Below are 6,530 nucleotides of genomic sequence, written 5' to 3'. Positions count from 1 at the left end.
TCACCTGGTGCTTTGTGCTTGCCAGAACCATTTGCAAAAGCAGGTGCCATTTAGCTGTTTGTGACTGCCTGTTAGATTCGTGGTCAGCCTTAAGAAGAGCCACCCTATTACTGATTGCTTCATGCAAAAAGAGGGAGCAGAGCCATTAAAGGCTACCAGTGTGACACAGGTGTTGAATTACTTTTCTCAGTGTGTTCTATTCCATGCTTTTCCACTATGGAGCAAGAAAACTAGGTGGTTAGCGTGAGTGTGCACTGTGCATGTTTATGTGCTATTATTCATGAGGTTAAACACAATCTCAGCCAAGTCATGGTTTGTCTCACTTTAGTGAAGCATTTCTTTGAAAAATTTCAGGCACTGTAATTGCATTTTAAAGATACATAATAAATTGCTATTAGGCTCTGGTTAGGAGGTTTGCTGAGGTGTGAACTGATCATTTTGTTCCTTTCTCTTTTATCAATAGGCTGTGCTTCAAGTCCCTGTCTTCAGAAGACAAAAAAGATGCGCTGGAATATCAAAGGCTGTAGGTTTATTACTATACAATATGAATAATTTAATACAGCAACAAAATAACATACTGATAAAAGCCAACAAGTAATATTCTATTCATAGCTGACTGGATAATCAAAGCCATTGTAGGTGCTTATTCTAATACTAATTTAAAATTTGCATTCTGGCTTTTCGCCTTCCCACACGATAACCACCTACTTGCTGAGATATACTGTATACCCTTTGGAGTCCTTTACAATTGGGTTCAAAAGTACACTTTTGCTATATGCAAGAGAAGGAAAATAATTCATTGAGAAAAAGTAATTTTGCCTTAACTATTTCATCTTTTCCTTATTCTTTCAGTTTAGTGTTTGAAATTGTACTGTGTATAGGTTTCCTGTATGCTTCCAAAATGATCATATTGACCTTAGAAAAACTATCATGGGGTCATAAAAGAGTTTTAATTAGATCATTGGGATTTTCACAAAACTGTTTTGTAACACACTGTAGATGGAAAACTGTCCTTGGCTGTAGTCTCCACTCATGTACAAATTAAATTCATTTTTTTCCTCTTTCTTTATGAGTTCTGCTTAAGATAAGAATTAGATGGCTTTCCCAATTGCTCTTAGATGTTTTGATTTTGCTTTATTAGCAGAGAAACATGATATTTACAACCTTTGGCACCAGGATCGAATTCTAGTGGGGGGAAAGTGGATCAAGCCCCTCTGTGATCTTCAAATAGGTTCTTTGAATAACTGATTTTCACTTTTCTTTTTACGTATGAGAATCATTGCCTTCTACAGAAGAAGGATAAAAACTCAAGGTCACTTTCTGGTTTTGGAGTGATTTAAATCCTTAGGTAGACATGTTCTATTTTTGTTAAGGGCTTGAATAACATTTATCACATTAATCACAGGGGACTGATTTAGGCATTAGGAAAACAAAAAAAAAGCAATTCCATATTCCTTTTCTCAGCCAGAACATGTGCTTGATCAAGAACGGAATCACTGAGCTCGAATCAGCAATCACACAAAATAAATGTGAGAAAGACTAAGAGAAGTTTTCAGAGAGGAATCTCTGAGTCCTGCTTTCCAGGTAAAGGTAGAAGGGAAATTAGAGACAGCAGTTCTCCTAAAGGTCAGGGTTTAGATGCAAATTGCTCTTTGCAGGCTCTGCAAGCCTCACCTACAGCTGGAAAATTACTAGAACCGTTTAGTAGAGCCCAGGTCTTTTTATCTGATAGGCATATATTCTTATCTGAGGCTTTAAATCTGTATGTCAGTCAGTGACGGCATCACAGAACTATGCCATCTTTTAAGTAATCAAAGCAGAGAACCTCTGAAATCAGGTGATAAAATATATAAGAAATGAGATTGATTTCATTCTGTTTCTCTTAGAGCAGCTGAATCATGTCAGATTGCACAAAAAAGAAAACCCAAATCTTCTCTGAAATGGCTCGGGTAGGGAGGTATGTATTTTCATTTAAATGTAGACATTAGCTCAAAAATATTTGAAGATAGTTAATAGAAAATAGATTTGCCTATAGAAGAACACATTTGGGTACTATTCAATAAGCTCTCCACCAGACCAGCAAAAAAAAGTAATTACAATTGCTGTTTTTCATTTTGCTGAAGAAAAGCTTCAAGTTAAATTTTATACTTAACCATAGATATTTTAGTTCTTGGAATCAGTTTTCTCTGACAATGAAATCTGAAGCTTATTTGTAAATCATCAAATGTCATGTCAAATGACAACAGAGGATAATTTCTTTTTTACCTTTAACTTTTTCAAGTAAGAAATCGCTGTTTATTTAATAAGTAGTTATTGGATATCTGCTTTTTGCAAGGCCTCAATTTAGTCCCAGAGGATAAAACTAAAGTCTAGGAATTTATGATCTAATAAGGCTCTTGATGTCTTTGTGCTATTCTCTATTTTATTTTGTATTAAAAAAATCATTAAAATAGCAGACTTTACATTTAGTAGTTATGTGTAACTAAAAGTGTCGTCTGCTGTACTATGGAAATGAAAGAGAAATGTCATTTATTTAACACCTACTGCAAGTCAGTCACTATGCCAAGTACTTTACAAGCATAATTTCATTTTTAAAAATAATTTCTTTTAAAACAATTTCAAATTTATAGGAAATTTGAACATGGTACAAGAACACTGATAAATAACATACAAATTTGGCTTATTTTGGTGCTCTTTGCAGCAAAAGACCCAAATCTATGACCACACATTGTGCTCATTTATCATGTCTGCTTAAATCTCCTCCAGTCTGAAACAGTTCTTTAGTCTTTTCTTGACTTCCAGGACTTTGACTTTTTTAAAGTTACAGGCCAGACATTTTGTAGAATGTTCATCAGTTTGGATTTGCCTGATGTTTTCTCATGATTGAATTCAAATTATGCATGTTGGGCTGAAACAATACAGAAGTAATGCCAGATACTCTCATTGTATTCTAATGGTGGTGCACCATGTCGATTTGTCCCATTGCTGACAATCCCATTCTCAATAAACTTTGTTTATTTTCTGATTACAACAGGAATATAGCTTCCATACCAAAATTCACATATTTAAAATACTGTGAATGTGCAGCAGGAAAGGTAGTTATAGCTTTTTTGTCCCTAACTGCTCTAAAAGATTGGCATAAAGCCATCCTATTTTCTGTTTGTATATCTTACTATGCAGTGGTCTTGGATATAATACATTATCTACTGTAATTTCCACGAACAACCTTATGAAGACATTTTTCTTAGCCCTCATTTGCCAATAAGGACATTTGCTCAAGGTCATCCACATGGGGAGGTAGAATACAAAAAGAGGTCTTTTGACACCAAATCTCAGGTTTTATTATGTACTGAGTTATAAGTGACATAGGTATATAAAGAATTTATTTATGTCAGATATTTAAACTAAATAAGTTTAACTAAGTTCTTTAATATCATGAATGAAACAAAATTTGTTAAATTAGCAAATCAAATTGTATAGATTCTTAATAACAGAGATTAACATTGCCTGATTTTTGTAAGTAAAGCACTTTCTCATCACCTTTACAATATTAGTAACAGCATTTTAAAAATATAGAATATTCACTGATCCCTCTGTGTGACTTTCTCTTCATATTCAACTTTCCCTATATCATTTGGTATCAGATAATTAAAATTGGTAACCAGTATGTTCTGTAGAAATCAGTACTGCCATAAATACTAAATAAAATGGATTCTATTTCTAGTTCTGTCTCTAACTACCTACAAGTTATGAGGTATTTTTCTTAATTTCTTTTTCTCTCAGTTTTTATTTATTTAATTATTTACATATTTATTTATTTATATTCAGTACTGGGCATTGAATTCAGGGCTCATGCTAAGCGAATACTCTACCACTGAACTACACCTTCAAAACATATTATATTTTACTTTAAGCCAAGTGAGGATCTCTTTAAGTTGCTCAGGATGGTCCAGAACTTGTGATTCTCCTGCCTCTGCCTCCCAAGTATTTATGATTGCAGGTTTGAAACACTGCACCTGGTTCAGGTTTCTTTTCTGTAACGTTAACTGAAAAGCTCTCTTTGATTTTCCGTATATTATTATGAAAACTAAAGCAGTGGACAAAGAAAAGAAAGACTACAGAAGTCATTAATTTGTGAGTTAAATTTTATCTTATATAAGGGAAATTTAAATTTAAAAATTACAGTGCCTTTCAAAAAGTGTCACAAAATATACCTACACCACTGTTAGATTTGCCATTTTCACTACATCAAAGAAGAGATAAAGGTCTGATTATTACTTGATTACAGTATATCCTCAGGTTAGTAAAACATTTCAGTGGGTTTTTACTCTGAAAATTACTTTAAAAACTCACTTATTTAGTTCACCATGACACAATAACAAGTGTTATTACTTAAAATATAATTGTTCTAATTGCATTTACTATTCTTTGCATTCAAAGAAAAATATTTAGCAGACTCAGTTACAATCAATAACTACTCATTATCAGTTTCTGCCAGATTCAAGTCCATGGATGTTTATGCTTTCCATTTAGGGGAATGCTGCTTATTTGAAGTAGCTTGCTATAGTGAGTAGGTAAGTCAATGGAATCTGATATCAGAAAACCTAGATTTAGGTCTTGGTTCTTTTTTTCTGTAGTTTTTTACATTTGGGCTAATCCTGTTTTCTTAGTACCTTTGTGAAGATCAAATGACTGGTTTATGTAAATGAAATATAATCCCAGATTTGAGTCAGGGATGAATTAATTTATGTTTAGTATTATTATGGGTGTTTGTTTTTTAATGTAGATTTGAAGGATCTGAGAATCTTTGGATGATTGGAGTATCATATCATATAAGGAAATCCATTTGGGAATCAGGACAATATTCTTGTAATCAAAACATAATGACTTGGAAGTCTCAAATTTTTACTTGGGGGGAAAAAAACTAGTACTGAACTGAGACAAAGACACTACCCATCCAGAATTTAGGCATCTTGTTCAAATCATGGTCTGGTTAACTGGCTGAGAGGGTGAAATAAGGCATGCATTTGGTCTTGGCCTGGATTTCAAGTGTCTGCTTCAAATCTGGAGTAACTCCTAATGTTTTGGGCTTATCTGAAATAAAGAGGCCTTTCACAATAGCGCCAAAATGTGCCTTGCTTGAGAATGGAACTCTGAGTAGTTCTACATAGAAGTAAGCAGGGTTGGCAAAATTTTCTTCTTTCCCCATCTGGGAGTTTCCTGAGATGTGCTCTCCCTGCATGTTACAAATCTATTTGACCAACCAGCATCTTCCTAGCCTGTGCTCACTGTCAGAAGTCAGATTCTAATTCATGAGAGAGGTGGCAAACTAAAATTGGCTTGTCCAGGAAATTTCCAAGAAATCTGCAAGTCTTCATCACAGGATATTTAGGTATAAAGCAGAGCTCATAAATTACAGGGTTATGGTCAGATCCAGCCTGCAGATGTTTCCTGTTGGAATCACATTGTATTTTAAAATATTTTTAATCAGCTGTTCACATTTCAATTTTAAGAAATTTTGCATAAAAATCTTGTTGTTTTTCAGATCTTGTCAAACCTGAGACATCAGTGGTGATCACCTTGGTTCAATGTCCCTGTGAATGAGGAGCTGAGCTGTGGTTATAATTATATAGTGGTTAAGAATGTGGACAATGAGTTTACTTCCTGGTTCTACCTCTACTTAGCTGTGTTCCTCAGGCAAGTTAAACTTCTCTATGCCTCAATTTCCTTGACTTAAAGTGCGAATAATGATTCTACCTCTTCCTTCAGGTTGTGTTAGAAACTAAATGTGTTATGTCTGTCATGTGCACAAAAGAGTGTCTGGCCTGTAATAATTAGTATAAGTAATTTTCCTTATTTGCTTTAGTTGGCTTATGAGAATTCTACTTTGCCCTTGAACACATCTGGCCCATTTTATAAAATATTTTGTAACTTGCCTGTTTCTCTTAGATGTTTGAATTTTTTTTAAATCTTTGAACTATTATCATTTTCCTCAAATAAAATGGTAGACATAGACTCCCAGACTACAATGAATAAATAATTCAAAAATTAAAAAGAAATTATGAGAAAAAGTCATCATCCTACAAATTGTTAAAATATCCAAATTATCATTTGGAGAGCCAGATACAAGATTTTATAACTAACTTATCTGCCAAAGACAACCAGATTAAAGAACATGAGACTAACATTTCTCCAAAAATAAAAGTAGCTTATGAGTGACAAGGCAAAGTTTTGCTTACCATTTTGCTATTTTTAGATTTAATTGTGCAATGTAGATATTTGTCATTTTTTAAAAAGTTGAACAATAACATAGGAGAAAGGATGTAAAATTGATTTTCTGATAGGAGTTCAACTGCTGAAATAAAAAAATTACAAGTGATTATAGTAATGATAACACATTTATTTTCCCATATTTTGATCTCATAGATTATTTCTCACCAGAGTTAATGGGTTAAACAAAGAACTAGAGGAAGAGTCAGAAGCCCTGGGTTCAAGTTCTTACACTCCCAATAACTCAGCATGCTCTCCAA

At 33.6% G+C, this 6,530-nt stretch overlaps 1 long non-coding RNA gene across 1 annotated transcript; it reads left to right on the top strand.

Moving 5' to 3' along the window:
• The first annotated feature begins 460 nt into the window (after nucleotides 1–460).
• LOC144252425 (uncharacterized) lies at nucleotides 461–5,691 on the top strand. The gene is made up of 4 exons (XR_013342998.1): nucleotides 461–523; nucleotides 1,465–1,584; nucleotides 1,887–1,957; nucleotides 5,546–5,691. It is a non-coding gene; the product is annotated as an uncharacterized LOC144252425 (long non-coding RNA).
• The last annotated feature ends 839 nt before the right edge of the window (nucleotides 5,692–6,530 follow it).

The sequence above is a fragment of the Urocitellus parryii genome, unplaced genomic scaffold (assembly GCF_045843805.1).
Source record: "Urocitellus parryii isolate mUroPar1 unplaced genomic scaffold, mUroPar1.hap1 Scaffold_43, whole genome shotgun sequence".
Taxonomy (NCBI): Eukaryota; Metazoa; Chordata; class Mammalia; order Rodentia; family Sciuridae; genus Urocitellus; species Urocitellus parryii.
The sequence above is the reverse complement of the archived record's forward strand: the minus strand, read 5'-3'. Positions and strand labels throughout refer to the sequence as shown.